Source organism: Bombyx mandarina, chromosome 01 (genome assembly GCF_030267445.1).
Source record: "Bombyx mandarina strain Sakado chromosome 01, ASM3026744v2".
Classification (NCBI taxonomy): domain Eukaryota; kingdom Metazoa; phylum Arthropoda; class Insecta; order Lepidoptera; family Bombycidae; genus Bombyx; species Bombyx mandarina.
This window is the reverse complement of record NC_143208.1, coordinates 11,352,649-11,372,136: the sequence shown is the minus strand read 5'-3', so window position 1 is coordinate 11,372,136 and position 19,488 is coordinate 11,352,649. Positions and strand designations below refer to the sequence as shown.

The window sequence follows — 19,488 nt, the reverse complement described above, 5'->3', positions numbered from 1 at the left end:
AAATATACTTTATTATTGGATTGATCGCCATCTTTTTAAATAAGCTCCTCATCCCTCATATATTGAGGTTACAGATATAGCTAGGTACTTTGGGTACTCTTACCGATGGCGAAGTCAAACTAAAAGCGTTCCTTATTAAGACTAGACTAATACCTTTTCGGTCGCATTTAATGACGTCTCCAGTGAACGCAACCTGTTTGACTGATAGTTACTCGATGTTTTGCTGAATCGATATCACTGAGCTAATCGATTAAAAGGAGAAAATAGTTGTTACACAATCTATAGGCTATTTCTATTCCATTTCTTATAGTTTACATTGTTGATATCGAATAATTATTACTAGACGATGACCGAGCTTTGCTCGATATTTGATAACGCCATCTTGTTTCTTCTTTAAAGCAGTTAGTTGCTTTCAATTAAGAAAAATAGTATTATTATTCGCCAATAGATGTCGGGAAGAGTCATAAAGTTGATTATCGATAAAGTTGATTATTGAAAACACGAATAAAACAACATTTTCTGAAAATAAATCGTAGCTAGATCGATTTATCGCCCCGGAAATCCTCTGTATACTAAATTTTATGAAAATCGTTGGAGCCGTTTTCGAGATTCAGATTATATATATACAAGAATTGCTCGTTTAAAGGTATAAAATACATACATTCTGAAGATTTTTGGGTTTAAGAATCTCACCACGGTAGTAAACATTTTTTTATTGAAAACTGAAAACTTGTTCAGCACGTGTTAAAAATAAATTAGCCCGACAAACAATTAGCTGGAGCTTTAACATAATCGAAAAAAAATTAGGAAACTAGTATTTTAATTCGCTTTTATACCCCCGATGATGTCATTAATGTAATGAACAGTCGAAAAGAAAAGTTATTTTAGTTGTGATATTATATTCACGTTAAATACGTTTATTATCGATTTTGAAACAATTATGTTATTACATACTAACTTTTAACGCAGATTCTACTTTAAACTTCGACACTATCACTACATTTACTAATTTTAAAGACTCGAAAAGTGCATAATACTGACGAATTATATTAAACTGTTGTGTACCATTAACGCTAAAACAACATTTATATTTTGTACAAAAGGACGTATGAAAGACTGGACGAAGAAAAGCCTTCATTCAAAATTCAGAAGTCTGTGTAATTTATTTAAATGCTTTCCCAAGCAATCCTAACAAGACTACTTCAAAAGCTAAAATTAAAATACTAGAAAGTCCAAAATGTAAAATGCGTGCATTTAGTATTAACTATTTAGTAGCACGTAAGTCCCGTATATTATTTGTAAAAAAATATGCATAATATTTGATACATTAAAAACGCTTTTAAAATTTTTGCGCAGCAACCCTAAGTATTTAATAAGTCTAATTAGCATTTCATAAATATCATTGCCAATAAAAGTCCGAACAAACACACAACCACATAAAACAAAGACAAACGAAAAAAATAAAAAACATATTGTTGTTTTAATCAATTTATAGAATATAATTAATTATCTTTATTTTGAAATCACAAAGGTACACTTAATTTTTTAAATCTGTATATTAATACGTGAAGCTAAAACTTTGTACCCTTTTTTACGAAAATTGCGCGGACGGAAGAGTGTGAAATTTCAAAATATATTTTTTTAATTATGCCTAAAAAATACATGAAATCAATAACAAAAAAAAGCCACACCCTACCATGTATTTGACACACACAGGCATGCGTACTATTTGTTTATTTTCAAACTTTTCTTATTGCTTATAGTCTGTAGTCAAATTGATAATAAATTTAATATTGTTTGTCTTATTTAATATTTGTCTAAAGTGTAGTCTTGGCGAAGTCTGTTATTACAGAAGGATAATAGCTTTTTTGAAAATAGAATCATAATAGCGTACAAACTTGTAATTTCAATTGATTATAGTCGAATTTCGACTACCGGGGGACCACTAGTTTATATAAATATTTGTATTGGTGAATTTTTAGATGATGTGAACACATAAATTGTTCTGTTATGGGAACGCTTCGAATAATTCAAAATACGTTTTTTTGTATATAAAAATAAATTCATTCTTCGCTTCGTAGCCGCATGCCTTGTAATTCCGTGTGCACAGTTAAACGGCGCATGTAGGTACGTTTCGGCTTCGTATCTCTAAGATCGGCGCGTGCACTTGTCCGCGCGAAGGTACCGCGCACCGGTTGCGAATTGCGTGGGCGACGACTCGGTTCCCATGTTCCGCGACCCCGACAGTTATACCAATATACCTTATCAAGTTTCTAAACTTCATAGCGAACGTACATCTTGGCGTTTGATTGTCATGTCGTCTTCTCGCATTAAAAGTGTACAATCTCAAAACTTACAAAATTTTACAGGAGAGTATTTTAAAGGTTTAACATATGATATTTTTAATATTAATCATCTTTGCAACATTTATTTTTTAGTTTTTACCAGTTACATTATCTGTCCTTTAAAGTAAGATAAAATTGTGTATTAATTTTATTAATACTCGTAGTAGTCAAAATATAGGTAAACTAAAAAAAAATATACTAAAACTAAACTGCGCTCTTTTGACAGTATTTATGCAAAAAATACTGCTGATACCAAATGATTCCGAAAATTAACTCAATTTCGAGTATTTTTGGAAATTGTACACTTTTAATGCGAAAAGACGATGTGATTTTTGATGGTCTCCCCTCAACGGACTAAGACGAAAAGGAACGACTGTAACATTATAAACCACGTCATTTTGGATAATCATAATTGATATTTTGATCGATAAAACATGAACGCGTGTTTGTTACTAGACTTATATTTAAAGGATATAAAATAAATAAATAGGTATAAACCTTTTTTTTTTTTAACGCTGGGGAATCCTTTTACGGATACCCGGTCGAGGGGGAAATAGGTATAACCCTGTAAGTTCCTATCTTATTTTACTGTAAGACATAACATTATATACGAGTACATTCATATCCTCGGATTGGATCAAGTAGATTCATATAGGAATTAAATTGGATAGTTATATGACTAATGAAAGTTTTCGAAGTCAGTTCATAATTTTGGAATTAAATGTCGCACTTATTAATATACCGAAAAATAAATTTGTATTATATATTGTATTATATTATATTATTGTATTGTACCTATGTGTATTTGTATTATACCTATTTGTAAGAACAACTTGGCGTCGTTCGGTGGAGCACGAGCTAGGTGTCTTGAGCATAACGTGGGAGGAGCTAGAACAGATCTCCCAAGACCGATGTAAATGGAAGGATTTGATTCGAGCCCTATATCGGGTAATAGGAAAGAAAGAAGAAAAGAACATACCTATTTGTGGAATACTGAATAAGCATCAATAATTTTCTTGGCAAAACGAAACAAAAAGAATTACAACTCAATATCTCTGGCAAAATAAGTAAGAGCGGCACTCTTGGACAAAAACTTGAGGGAGTGGTGTAGCTGCAGCAATCTCTCGGTCTTGAGAGCAGCATCTTTGAAAGTTACATTTTCTCCGCTGCTAGACAGCAGTAGAGGAACTCGAATATAAGAATACCTACTATAACAATGTCTCCCAATTGTTACAGTATGAAATACAACTCATATTGAAATCAAGTAACAAAGCACATGATAGCCCAAGATTCAATTACGGGTGACTAGTTTTTAGTTCATACGCTGATTTTTAGGTCCGTTACGGCGGTGACCTACATATTATATCGTTCGTAGACCAATTTTCTAGCGATGTCAACAATGTCATACCACATAGGTGTAATATGACATTGTTTGGTAGGCCAAAACTACGATCGATAATGTACACAGTATCGGTAATGTACCCGCTGTATTTTTAGCTTAATCTATTATGTTTTAATTAAATTGAAGAAAACAACGATGGAGTCGCTTGAGTCAATGAAAAGTTGTTTAATGAAATCATTACGTAGAAATATTAATTATTACAAGTACATACAAATCAAATTTAGAAAATTAATAAGATTTGTTTTAAATCAGAATTAAAAGATTTTATTTTAGAGTTTTTGATGCCTTCGTTTATTCGTTAACAAAATCACATTTTAAGAAACAAATACAATACTTTGTTGATTTCCGCAATATGTACTGTTTTGCCCCACTATGTTTGATTTCGGAACACAAGAAAAAAAAAATTTTTTTATTGCTTAAATGGGTGGATGAGCTCACAGCCCACCTGGTGTTAAGTGGTTACAGGAGCCCATAGAAATCTACAACGTAAATGCGCCATCCACCTTGAGATATAAGTTCTAAGATATCAGTATCTTACAACGGCTGCCCTACCCTTCAGACCGAAACGCATTACTGCTTCACGGCAGAAACAGGCAGGGCGGTGGTACCTACCCGCGCGGACTCACAAGCGGTCCTATCACCAGTAAATCTGGCAATGCAAGCCTTGTTCAATTTGAAGTTTCACTTATTTTTCATTTCAGTAATGCCAATCACCTACCAACTAGTTAAGCTAGAATTTAGAAGCCATCCCTAATTTTAAGAGGCGTGTGAACCTCCTCGCTTTTCCACTTGAGTAACACTGGAGAACTTGAAGCGCACTCGATTTGAAGCTCAAATATTTGTTGTAAGACTCGTCTTATATCAGGAGAGTGTTTAATTTATCTTTACTATTTCCTATTATATTGTGATTCCCTTAACCTTTATAATCAGATTACATTTTCTGTAATCTATATATCTATACTAATATTATAAAGAGGAAAGATTTGTTTGTTTGTTTGTTTCGAATAGGCTCCGAAACTACTGGACCGATTTGAAAAATTATTTTTCCATTAGAAGCCGACATTGTCCCTGATGAACATAGGCTACTTTTTTTTATTTATTTTTTATTTTTTGTTTCATGTGTGTTTTAATGTTTCCGAAGCGAAGCGAGGGCGGGTCGCTAGTATATATATAAAAATGAATTTCTGTTCGTTAGTCTCGCTAAAACTCGAGAACGGCTGGACCGATTTGGCTCATTTTGGTCTTAAATTATTTGTGGAAGTCCAGAGAAGGTTTAAAAAGTAGATAAATATAAAAATTCTCGAAATTAAATAAAAATAACAATTTGATGTGTCCCCCGTCGGATGGATTCCTTTTGTTTGTTTTAAGGTTATTTTATACAAAAGCTTAGGCCTTTTATTTATCGATTGAGGCACTGCGAAGTCTGTCGGATCAGCTAGTTAATTAATAAAATGTTTGACCAATTTATCATCATAATCATTTTTAATAACTGCATCGGTTAACAAAGTATCCCATTTTTGTTGTTCAACGTATTAAGTAGGCTCGCGTTCTTCAGAAACACACCAAACAACACTTTCCTTGAGACATTACGAACATAACAAGACCGGATTCCGAAATTTTCGATTTCTCTACATGATTTGAGAGATAAAAATGTAACTTTGCAAAAAGAGCAACAACGATCTCTAAATAACAAAATATAAACTGCTGCGGGGATTTGACTGTTGCCTTTACTCTGGGCGACAGACATTCGTACAATTTATGGAGACATAATTTTAACAGCCGCTTTCTAGCTAATTCGATACGCCGTTAGAAATGATGTACTAAAATTGCTTTACTGAGGTAACATCGTCAATTTACTTTTTCCTTTCGTCTGATAGTGAGTATATAAATCAAACTGAATTTGGCTACTGCTGGACTTAGGTTTCATGACAAACGAAAGAAACAGGATCAACTAACACTGTTCTAAGTGTATGCTTAGATTTTTTTCTAGCGCCTAGCAAAATAGCTTTACAGCAAATAATTTTCTAAACTTTGCATTTAGTACCAAACTAGCCTCATACAAATTGTTTTTATGACTAGTTTGAAATTGATATAGAATCTTTTAGAAGACAGAAAAAACAACAACAGTACTGTAAACTTGGATTTAGTGATATTCGGACGACAATTTATGACTTGATGCTAATGAGCCATCAAAAACGAGGGACCCGTTAGCTCCATTCATAAATTGTAACTGCCCGGTTCTCGATCTCACTAACCAACACATTGACGTGACGTGTCTGTTCGGTTTGGTAAAGAGTATTTTTTATTATTTTTTATTGCTTAATTGGGTGAACGAGCTCACGGCCCACATGGTGTTAAGTGGTTACCAGAGCCCATAGACATCTACAACGTAAATGCCGACACCTACCTTGAGATATGAGTTCTAAGGTCTCCGCTTATACAGTACAACGGCTGTCCCACCCTTCAAACCGAAACGCATCCCATTCCCTTTAACTATCAACTGCTTTCACCAGGACCTTATGCATTTTTGGATAGTATCGGCAATTAAAAGGGATCAGATTTGAATTTAGAAGATCCACGGTCGAGTAGATGCCTTCCTCTTATCAGTCCTGCCTTTGACGACAAACCTCTCCACGGATCTTATATCCGAATATGCGAATGAAAAACCTTAATTTTCATAATTCCACAGTAGACGATAGGCGATATTGAACATAGGATAATCAACTGTACAAAAAGGAAAAGCGAAAGAGGTCAATATGGATGATACATGACCAAATTAAAAAAAAAAAAAGTTTTCTCTTCTCATAAAATGTATTTGAACACAATTCAAATATCACAAACAGTAGGTTAAACTAGTACAGGAACTTCCATATTTTAAGCAAGAGACCTCTTTTCCAAAACGAACTGATAGACCCCCATAGCCAAATTAGTTTAAAAATGCTTTTTTTTTCTTATTGGCATAAAATATCAATAAAGTTATCATGCTTGTAAATTAGTGTGAATCATTTGGGAATCGTAGAGCTATCGGAACGAAAAAAAGCAGTCCGAAGTTAAAATTCTGTATTCATTGAAGAACATTCTAGGCAGAGTTCATAGTGCGGGCTTAGTGTATAAAGGGCAGATTGTAGTGACTGAAGCTGGATCTGGCACTGTGTGGTCCTAGCGCGATTGTGTCGAGAATCCAGGTACCTAGCGCAACAGGCTTGTACGAGTTGGAGCACTTGATTGCCGCCCCGGTAACCATACTCGTCGAACTCGACAAAGAGGTCGACGTGCAAGCTAACCGATGCATAAGCCCGCTGAGTTTTTCGCCGGATCTTCTCAGCGGGTCGCGATTCCGATCCGGTAGTAGATTCATTCGCGAAGCAATTGCTCTTGAGTTGTTAGGTCTCCTTAGGAGGCGCTCGGGCAGTTGTTAGCAAATCCCACCCCTCGTGGCTGAGCCTTTGCTCGCCCACCTGTCCTGGTGAAACTGGAAAGGCCTCCGGGCCACCAGTAATATTTCAAACATAAAAAAAAACTTGATTGCCGAACGATTCTATATGCGCATTTCGCCTCACTACTGGCCTAGGCAGCGAGGAATAAATACTTTTACTACCAGCACGTTAGTTAACCATTATGTACTTTGAAACCGCATTCAGGAAGGTGTACTCAATTTCTGAGTGCAAGATACAAAATTTTGCTTAGTTTGAGATTCACTACACCTACTTAACTAAAAAAAATATTAGTAACAATAAAATTTGTAACAAACAAAAAAATTTGTTTTTATTTTTTTTAAGTAAAAACTTCTTTAGCCGCTTTCAAATAGTGTCGAGTTTCATTATTCAATATCTTAATTGTTTAATTGTAGAATCACTGTGCAGTACAATAGTTAGTACTAAATAAATATATGTTTAAGTTTAAGAAAAATAAAAATATTCATAATTTAATAGTAAGATCCTAAGTTACGATTCTAACTTTTCACTTTTATCGGCAATCTCTATGACCGCCATTTTTTTATTAATTTGGTGATTATCATCTCATCGTTTCCCATATTGGTGATAAATACCATATCCATGTCCAGATCTATCAATGAATGTATCAGTTAAAAGAACTCACAGCACACACTTTGGCTGACAGTACTTTTTGTATTTCTAAGATACCAACCACCTTTTTTCTACCTACATCTGACGTAAAATATTCATGCATTTCAAGGATTAAATAGCTGTTCTAACAATAAAGATGAGACTTCATCACTCATAACCACATATGTCACTATGGGTATCCCATGAATATTAACGTTGTGTTCTAAGGCAAAAGGCTCTAGGAACAACTTGAATTAAAAGAAACCTTGGAATTGTAACTTAATCATTTTACCTTGTTTATCGTAAAGCTATCCAGTAAGTGCCAGAAAATTCCTTTATAATTTTAGGATCATCGTGATTAAAAGATCAGTTTTCTGACAGACATACTAACAGACAGATCACGAATCTGACATACGAATAGCCCATGACTTATGTACTTATTACTTCCTATTATTGTACAAAGTATTTCAAAATGTATATCAGCGGTAATTTTAAATGCTACTTTAACAAACAAAGTATGCGCAATTATATTTATGTTCTTTCTAAGTTACTTTTAATTGGATGCGTAAATGCCATTATATAAAAGCTACTACTACTACTACTACTAGCAAGCTATTACTAATCTGAAAACATAAGGTAAGAAATAGCGGCTTACCTACCCTGAAAATGAGAACGCATAATCGTATTGGGGCAAAAATATTAAAGATGGTGATGTCTAATAATTGACTTTCGTTACACTATGACCAATAGTCTTTACGTATACTGACTGACCTATATTCAAAGAATACTCGTTGACATGTTATAGTTTACACGTTCAGAGATTAATAACAATATACCAACTACAGCAAAATATACCTACAGTCAGGACCATAACTAACAGATAAATAACTTTGAAGCCTTTGACTTTTAGAATGCTTTAAAAATATCAATAGTAAAAGACTATTTTTGTACGCGTCTGCACACGCTAAAATTTTATTATTTGCACATCTAAATATTAAATAAAAAATGGACACAATATGACACCTTTAATATGGTTTTTCGTGCCGGAAGTCATCTACATCACATCTACATTAGCTGGAAGCATCTACATTAAAATCGTAGTTACCCATTTATTAGGACCTTCTGTAAGCTTGTCAGGAAAATGTACGAAGTTCACTGACATTTCAACCAAATTTTTCGACGTTATCAAATCTTAACTTCCTTTCTTGCAAAGCAAAAATGCACAATTCCTACTAATGACGGAATCGTGCTCAGCATGCTTACTTTAAATCTGAGATACCATCAGTACAATTTCCGGAGGCGTGTGGGTGTTTGGGCTAGTTCCCTGTGCCAAAGCAGCAATAAAACTTCGCATATTCTTACGCACTACATTTCCTCTCAGGATAATAATCTCTATAGATGTAAAGAAACAACTTTATTAATACAAATCTACAATATTCTAATTCAAATTGTGTTTCATATATTGTTTTTACAGTCCAAGATAATATTTGTTTACAGAAGAGAATTCAGCATATTGAAGACTTTCGAAAATTAATGATTACCTATTTAAAATAAGCAGTGAACTGCGTTCCCTCAATTCACACAATACTAAACATACAAATTACTTAACTGTAAAATAATTTAGTATGTCCCATTAAATAAAATGTAACTTAATACGTTTCACAAAAGGTTGCAGATAACGTTTAAATTTTATTACGACTTGGCACGTATTCTTGATTCGCTTAAACCAACAAAAATGTTGAAGTCTTTTTGGGCGCTATTGAGAGGCACCATTCATTGAGACAAGTAACGGGCTAATAGTAATCTCGTACCTTGCTTACGCCATTCAACTAAACGAGTATCTTCGTGCTCGCAATGAATTTCACAATTTCATACAAAACATAATACACGCTCATAATTTACATAGTCATCTACAAAATCTTAGAGAATCGAATACGTTTGTTTTTAATTTGCTTTATATTTTACAGATTTATTTTTATATTATATTTATCGTTTTCCGTTTAAATTAAAATCGATATGAAAAATAGCGAGTAATTAATATTTTTATACTTATCATTATATTATTGAACACAGTCCTAATTAAAGATACGCTTTGAGTTATAAATGTGTATAAATCAGTTATAACTGCTTAAATTTGAATAAAAAAACAATACACCCACTTAAAAGAATTTTCTCCGTGAGCGTCCCCGGTGATTGTGTGCGTTAGTGTAGACACGCTGTCTGAGAATGTGTGTTTAAAGATAACTTGTTTTATGATGTCGTTTGCGAGTGTATATGTAAATAAATTTTGGTGTGTGTGAGTCGCGTGCGCCGCATTCCTTCGCGTAGTCATTCATACATGGTTAAAACGTTTGAGCCGTTTATTTGTCTATCTTTTCCGTTCTCATTCGTGCTTTTTTGTTGTGACCAACAATTACATTATTTACATTTAACTATATATCCAAAAAACGAGCAACAATACGACTGATCTTTTTTGAAACATTGTTAGATCTATGCTTTACTTTATGGTAACATAAACACATCAATTTGAAATATGAGCAAAGCTACATGAATATGATCGGAGCGTTGCAAAGCTGTTATATTTTATATCCTATGCGTGGCCCAATCACGTCACAGGGCGGGCGGCTGGGCGGTTTGTAATGAAATTACACGTCAATCTGCGCGCGCATACTGCTTCGCTTGGAAAAATCAGCAAACAAGTAAATGCAAACGTGGGGAATAATAAATAATAATAATAATAATGGGGAATAATAAAATAAAAACAAATCAGTAATTCATGATCACGGAAACTGTAAAGTACAGATACTCTCCCATAACATTTACAAGACGGTTCCACTCTAAAACGAAAAGAATCCCCAAAACCCTCTTATATCACGGAATTTCTACAACGCGATAACGAGATAAAACTATTTAGAAAATTATATTATGCACTATGAACAAACAATATATGCGAATACCTAAAATTTTACAGCTTATTTTCCATGTATAATAAGTAAAAAAATAATACAGGTGTAGTTGAGATGTTTCTTTCAGAAGAATTACTCTCCTTTTTGTGCTGGCTTCTAATCTCATATAACATGGTTTCGCACAACATGGGACTCTGTAGGAACGTATCTACCGTGTTAAAGAAAGATTACCTATACTCGAACCATCGAAAATAATAACAACAATACTAGCGTTGAGAAGGAGCTGTAAAACTAGTTTTCGATTGTGTTTACGGATAACGAAAATCAATGAAAATACTAAAGTCATGTGTGTACATAGCTACGTAAAAATATTCATCTTACAATATCAATTGAATAAGTTTTATGACATTTTTAATTTTGATGCGTAAAAATATGAGTCAATCTCATCTTAGTTCATAATAAGATTGATGTCGCGCATGCTTTAGTCCACCGATGCTTTAATGAAAATACTAAAGTCATGTGTGTACATAGCTACGTAAAAATATTCATCTTACAATATCAATTGAATAAGTTTTATGACATTTTTAATTTTGATGCGTAAAAATATGATTCAATCTCATCTTAGTTCATAATAAGATTGATGTCGCGCTGAAATTGACTATAATATAAGCTTAGACATTATCTTATGCTAAAGTTTTATCGCTTTGTTACATTAGCATGATTGAGTAAGTTGAAACAACGTTGGAACAAAGCCACGGAATGAATAAATTTACTAATACTTGATACGCAAAGTTACAAGAAACTAGTTGAGCAGACAATATGTCTGTCGGCATGACTCATTGGATTACCTCATATTATATTTATAAAGTATTTAAATAGCATACATAATATAAGCTTATTTGAATAAATCAAGTCTCATGGTATCCAAATACCGCTGTGTACTACATTATGTCTGGTTCAGTGGGCAAGTTGCATGATTAAATAGTTTTAAGTTTTAATCTCAGGATCAGTGTTTATTTATCTATACTAATATATAAATCTACAGTGGTTTTTACGGATGTTCCGTTATAACTACTGAACCATGCATCCGATTGACTTGAAACTTGGTATCCATGTAGAAAATACATGTACTTAAGGGATAGGCTAATATTTAAAAGAGTGTTCGAGTCGCTAATAATAATGACAATAAATAATAATGTTAATTTTAAATGCCCAGCGAAGCGGGCGAGTACGGCTAGTTCATTTCTAAATCTGATGCGTCTAATATTTCACCTATATTTTTTACTTAAAAAAATATTATTACGGAAAATCATTTTATCAAGAAAAAAGTAAAAAAGCTAAACTAAATATGTAATAAAAACAACTTACATAAAGCCTTAAGCATTAGTAATATCTTTAATAAAATAAATTTGATAAAAATTGAACTTTTTTATAACAACATTGCTGTAACAATATAATTTTCAATAAAAGTATTACAAGTAAAGAAAGTACGTCAAATTTAATAGTGGTTTAAATGAAAATGTTAACGCCTACACGTGGCAAATTTTAATACTTATTGTAATTGTAATTTTCCAAAGATCCTCAGAAAATATTACTCGAAAATAAAAAAACTTAAAAGTATAGACTCTAAAAGAAAAATTCGTATATCAACTACAGTAAAAATATAAACCCCATTTCTAACCATGCCGTAATATTTTCCACTACGCTGTACTTATAATTTTATGACTCCGAAAACAAACTACAGACGAAAACCGTACTTGTCCCGAGTGAGCTTAAGTTTATTATTGTTTGATGATGACGGAACAACTCTCACCTCCTCCTCTAGTTCATTCAATTTACGTCAGAGGACAAGTTATGCGTTTTTTATTGCAGTCAACTAACTATAAAAGTGTCATTTCCATTATTATGGAAAATTATTTGATCTAATGTCAACCAAATCTATATAATGCTATAGACGGATAACGATCCGTCTCAATAAATATAATTGTGAAATTTGAAATAAAAAAGAAAGAACGCAACGAGATTTGATACATGAAAATAGCATATTATAAGTATAAAGCTGGTAAAGTCTGTTCGAAAGCTCATAAAGTGCGAGATTATAATTTAAACCTACATACATACCTACATATTATTATAGCTACAAAAAAAAATATCATTCTTTCAACATCAAAATTCAAAACTTGTTAAATCAATAAATTATAAACGGGTTTCTATTTAGTGAAGTCTTTATTACTATTTGAATAGCTAACTGTTCATCGTTTGCCCTATTTTGAAATTCGTAAAAAAAAGCACCAAAGAACATCTAAAATTTCAAATTTTCAAATACGATACAATTACACCCATTTATTGTTCAAATTAATTCTGTTAAATACACTTTAGTTAAAATCATTAGGAACGAAAAAAAAATTTCTTACTTTGAATATCTATGTCTCAAGATGCGTGTCGCACATTGGTTTCCGCAACCGCTTAACATCCGAGACACCTTGAGCTCGTCCGGCATCTAAACAAATGAGGAAAATACCTTACAACGACTTTACATTAACTATCAATTCATATAATATGTTTGAGTGAATACATTTCAAAGGTATCAAAAATAATTGAATTATAAATAAGCGTAAAAAACCGAGATGTGAAATCAACGCGGCAAGCGTGCCACAATCCATTACGGACCGCGAGGCATACTGTAGGCACTAAGCCGTAGGGGAGGTGGGGTGAACGATTCCATTAGCTAATTACTTGTCGGCTACCAACGACCCCCTTCTTCCCAGATTGTTACCTGCCTACCACTTCTTCTTTACTAATTGACATTTTCGAAAGTAAAAGTTTTCAATACGACGCTAAGAATAACTGTTTATCTCGTTTGAATGTTAATTGCCGCGGAACTTCGATCATCGAAGTACATTTAATTAAAAACCGTAGTACATTAAAATAATGAAAATTCGTTGACACTGCGTGAATATAATATTTGTATTCAAATGTGGTTGATAATGTTTTTTCAGCTTGATCAGGTCATGATTAATTTTAATTCAATGAACTTCTTTACTGGTGGTAGGACCTCTTGTGAGTCCGCGCGGGTGGGTACTACCACCCTGCCTATTTCTGCCGTGAAGCAGTAATGCGTTTCGGTTTGAAGGGTGGGGCAGCCATTGTAACTATACGTGAGACCTTAGAACTTATATCTCAAGGTGGGTGGCGCATTTACGTTGTGGATGTCTATGGGCTCCAGTAACCACTTAACACCAGGTGGGCTGTGAGCTTGTCCACCCATCTCAGCAATAAAAAAAAAAAAAAACTTCGAGAACGACCATTTCAAAGCTTACTTTACTTGAACAGTCTACACTTAAAAAAACATGCAGAGCGAACAACTCTTATTCGAAAAAAAATCTGGTTCGTTGCATATTGTTTTCATTACTCAAAATTTTCGGATGACTGATGATTTGAGGTCGAAGACTCAAAAAGTTTTAAAACTCGTCGTACAGGGGAACCAGTACGCTTGACCGTTTTACAGACCTAATGCGAACAAACAACATAACCGAAGTTTTTATTCCTGTTATTTTTTCGGCAAAAATAATTACAAATCTACAATGTTGTACATAAAATTACCTCGATATATCGATACGGCATAAATAATCACGTAGTCTAATATACGTGATTAGCAATGTATCTCAGAACCGAAATAAAGTAATAGATAAGTCGTTAAATCACACCTTTCCGTACATCAACTAAAACATCCACTAATTCAAAAAGTTAAACTAACCACATACAGATGTTAGAATTGGGGATCTTTTAATGAGGTAATGGCCACATAGCCGTACAAAGGGAGTAAGTGAAGCCGTGTGGCGTGCACGCGAACGGCCCCTGTCCAAAATAATTTCATTATAATAATAAAATGAAGCTAAACGTATAAACGATGGCACGTGGTCACTTTGACTCCCCGGCGTCAGATGTGACAGCTAACACGCCATTCTTTATCCGTATCTAATAGGACATAATATGAGAACGATTTCTCTGTTCAATTTAGTAAGAATGTCTTAGCAAAATGTATTTGTTGCATCGATTAAGATATAATGTTTTGCGGTGTGCAATAAGGAAGCGAATGAGAGGATTTTTTACCTCTCCAGTAACCTCTTAGAAGTTTAATTTACGTATTACGAGTATAGATGGAGATTGTCATAATTAAAAGCAACATATCTCTTCTTAAGAACGTTATTCTTTAAAATAATCTCAGATAGCTCTTCTTTATTGCTTAAACAGATGGACACACCTTCAGACATAAGTCCTAAGTTTCAGTTTTATATTACAGTATTAGTCGATCCGGACATTAATCCATGCCACTTAGACTTAGGACTTAATAATACTTCTGTAGGTTGATGCGTATAAACGATTGTAAGCACTTTCCGTCAAATATGACGCATGCCCATTTGCTCATCTTGAAAATGTATTCCCATTTTTTCCCTAGCTCTCCCTCTACTTCCTGTAAAAGTAAATTGTATTGTAATGTCTTTGTAGCCCCGCAGGATTTCTCCTAAAAAGTAGTCGTAATAATGCCTTCCGATTTCCAAAATTCTCTCTCTCTCTCCTTGATCCCACAAAAATCCACTGCTCGATATAGACTTCCCGCAAGCCTCACGAAAATGACCGATCATTTCCAAAACGCGTGATAATTTCCCTCTCATCCACAAGAAACATTAGCACTGTTCTAATACAATTGAGTCATCATCCTCACATTTCAAGGTTATAAACTATCTACGGGTATCAGTACTTCTTGAAATCCGATGACTTTTTAGTGTATACTTAAATTAATTGTCTTCGTAAAATAACAATAACATACGCTTCAATTGGTCATTTCGTAATATCGTCAGTTTTAATTTAATTCTGCCAAAGGAATTCTTAAAGTCGTTTTGTACTAAGTACATAATCGATGGTTTCAATGGAATGAAAAAATAATACTTGTTTCCGAAGGCATTAAAACAAAACGACCGATAGTCATGACAGTTAATTTAGACAACGATGAGTTACAAGTATTACCCAAAAATTGCTCAGCGGGCATAATAAACATTATGGGCACATTCATTAATAGCTGACCGCTGACAAACGGTGCTCTCGCCCCCTTGGCCTCCTCTTTACCCTATTATCCCCACAAACCCCTGTCTGCCCTCCCACGATCCTCCACAGCCCCGTCTCCCCATTCGGCCAGGTGTAAAACTGCTCGGTCACGGAAAGACAGACATGCGATGCGGCTAATATGTTTTTATTATTAAAGCTATAACAATAAGTATTGCTCATCCCTACGGCCTCACGAGGGGATGACCTATGAATATTCATACGGTGATTTGTAAATAACACTGCTAATGTTCATATATATAACGACCGGGGGTCTACTTGATCAAAATCAGAATGAATTTTCATGAAATTTGTGGACGTACTCATGATTCGGTGAATTAATGATTCGAGCACATCTTTCAAGTGACAATTTGCAAGTACGAATATTAAATACAATCAGATATGTTTTAGCGGTGCGTTGACAAATCATCGAGAAAGCTCTGTGACGCAGCTCGTGAGTAATGCAGGAAAACATGTACAACGTCAAGTTAACGGCCTAATGCGTGTTTATCTGCACATGCATCCATACGAAGACCTTCTTCGTTCACACACAATCAGATTTCTGATTCTCGAAACGATAACGAAGCTAGCGGTGTCGGTCTCTGTTTTACACTGGAAATATTACAATCGCTTTTAAGATATTAAAATGATAATTCTCGAAATGTAATGAGGAGAAACAGTAGCTTATTCTTGTCTTTGAGGATCGCTGAGTCGCCACTGTTATAGTCCCCGTCTACATAATGATATTGTTTATTAAATTTTTTATTGTAATAAAAAAAATCGATTCAGTATTGTGATCCAATAAAATTGAATTCAGTGTAAAATTTTAAGACAAGATCTTATTATGAAGTTGATATTCAAAAACCGACATCGTTGAATTTTGATTTCACTTCATACTCACGCTTTCACTTCCAAGAATTTTTACAAAAATCTTAAAAAATGTCTGAACTTTTATTCAAATTTTGTACAACATGCACCAGTAGTATGCACTTATTTTTAAATATAATCATAATATAAGCTAAATAAAAATCTAAATATTATTAACGTTATCACATATCCGTTATCCGAACATTACGGTGAAGTTAACGAAAGAAAAAAAATTAAACACTTCAACATCTAATAATCAAAATTTAGAAACTTTGAAAATCCTTAAACATATAAATAGACAAAAATAAATTTCTTTACCATTTTCTCATCTGTTTGTCAACCGGCATTCTTTATTTCTTTACTGACTTTTGGCTAATGATGACCTTTAATGGTACTTACAAAAAAGTTTGCAAATTGTCGTTAACAATAAAGAAAGGAGAAAAATAGATAAATCTAAGTCCCGGAGTGTCTGCTGTTATATTTTTTCAATCTAGCTAATCTTTAAATACCTATTATAGTCAATAGTTATAAATATAACATAATGTCGCACACACGGTAATATAGAGTCACACATGCAATTTTTGTTAAAACTGAACTGAGTATGAGAAAATACATTTTTTAATAGTTATCAGTGAGATGTTTGCTTTTACTGATGAAATTTAAAGTTTGTAGTTTAAATACGTATTATCGTTTTTATTTCTTTAGTCTAACAGAACTATATATAATAAGATGTTGAATTTTCCAACATTTCTCCTGAAAAATTACACAATTTGCATAAGTGACGTTAACGCACCGTGTGTGCGGTTCGTATAATGGTCGTGGAGGATAATTCGCGCTCAAATTATATCGAAAGCATTAGAGCATTTAATGTAAAATTTATCTAACAACGTTCCTAAATTGAATGCTTATGAATATATTTTTACAAGAATATAGGGCAGTGTGAATTTCTCTAATGAAAATGAAGTTGTTAAGTGTTATTAATTCCTTGATAACTTTAAATATATATATATATATATATATAAATGAATTATAAAAATGAATTGCTGTTCGTTAGTTTCGCTAAAACTCGAGAACGGCTGGACCGATTTGACTAATTTTGGTCTTGAATTATTTGTGGAAGTCCAGAGAAGGTTTGAAAGGTAGATAAATATGAAAATGCTCGAAATGAAATAAAAATAACCAGTTTGTTTTTCACTTGATGTGTCCCCCGTCGGACGGATTCCTTTTGTTTGTTTTAAGTTTATTTTATACACAAAAGCTTAGGGTTTTTATTTATCGATTGAGGCACTACGAAGTCTGCCGGGTCAGCTAGTAACCAATATAATTTTGCTTCTAGGTTATATATTGTATGCTAAAACATAATACTTACGAAAGGCCGATAAAAGTCGAACAATCAATTCACATTCAGGGTAGCAAACCGGGTGCCCGCCACGCGCTTCCACCCCTTAATTCAACATTTACCAAAAATTATGGGAAATGTAAACATTACTCGCGTTACAATTCTTTTAATTCTCAATTAGGACAGTGCCGTGGGACCTTCGGAACGTTTTGAAATTTTTTCATTAACTAGTAACTAATATTGTCGTCTACGTAATACGACGCATTAGTAAAAAAATATGAAATAACTTCATTACGAAATAGGCCGTAGAATTTAATATGTAGTTTTAAACAACTCATTATTGGCTTTGTAAAATACGTATTTTCATAAGAGAAATTATAGCTAACATAGGAACAATATTAAGAACTGTAGGATTATGTGCTCAATTTCTATAAATTTTTTCAATAAAGAAACTATGTCGAAACAAACACACTTGTGAAGACGTCAGTATCATATAAATATATAATATAAATTGAATCTCAAACTTCAAATAATACAGCAATAAAATTAAAGGTACAACATGCTAAGACGGAAAATTCCCCTAATGTTATCTACTAAATACATTTACATAGTTTCGCGTTTAAAATTTAGGGGAGCACGTGCGACACCCTCGGCAGTTGCTGACGATGGGCGGCCTTGTATCGATCCACCGCCCAAGCCCGCCCAACCGATAAATACTCCCAGCACGGTATCAATTCTATTCTCTCAAGATATATTCACCATCACCTGTTTATTGTAGATTCCAACAAAGCAAACGGGTTATAAAGTCTATCATTCAAATACTTTGGTTGTTTAATCCCTCGATAACACTAAAAAATATAGAATAAAAAATATCATATCAGTAAAAAGAAGATCAGAAAACGAAGTAAATTCTAATTTAAATTCAAATAAAAATTTAGCTAACATAGGGTTTTGATTGCGTTCTTCAGACTTTAGTTACTGAAGTTAGTTCGATAGCTTAAGCCAAGTGTAATGAATTTAACTGATAAATTAATAGTGTATTTTTCATTAAGAAATTATTTAAATCAATAGCAGTTCCGGAACAAGCGTAAGTATATCTTGACTGAAGATGAAAGAAGAAATGGATAGTAAAATTATGTGGTAAATAATTGAAAAGGACGACTACGGTTTTTTACTTTTTAAATTATTTGTAAGAACGAATGTTTTCCTAGCTCTATAACATCAAATCCTTAAATTTATGAATTAAAAAAAATCTTGTTAAACATGCATTCTAAACAGAAACAAAACAAATAAAAATTCATCAAATCAAACAATTCATTAATTTAGTTAACATTATTCTCCATAAATACGAGTAAAACTCTGCGAGCACTGAACGAAATGATAATGATCACGTTAAAATACATAAATTCATAATTAGAGCGATTTAAAAAATTACCATACACTTATGAAATCGTGTTTAATT

General features: G+C 33.3%; 1 protein-coding gene and 1 long non-coding RNA gene across 4 annotated transcripts in view; one reads left to right on the top strand and one right to left on the bottom strand.

The window, feature by feature from the left end:
- LOC149503546 (uncharacterized) overlaps nucleotides 1-13,212 on the bottom strand; it is a 52,699-nt gene extending 39,487 nt beyond the window's left edge. Inside the window, exon 1 of the long non-coding RNA XR_016323632.1 lies at nucleotides 13,132-13,212. This is a non-coding gene — a long non-coding RNA (uncharacterized LOC149503546). The remainder of the gene's footprint in view (nucleotides 1-13,131) is intronic.
- LOC114246939 (uncharacterized) overlaps nucleotides 1-19,488 on the top strand; it is a 74,791-nt gene that overhangs the window by 38,511 nt on the left and 16,792 nt on the right. The gene's annotated exons all lie outside the window — the stretch shown is intronic.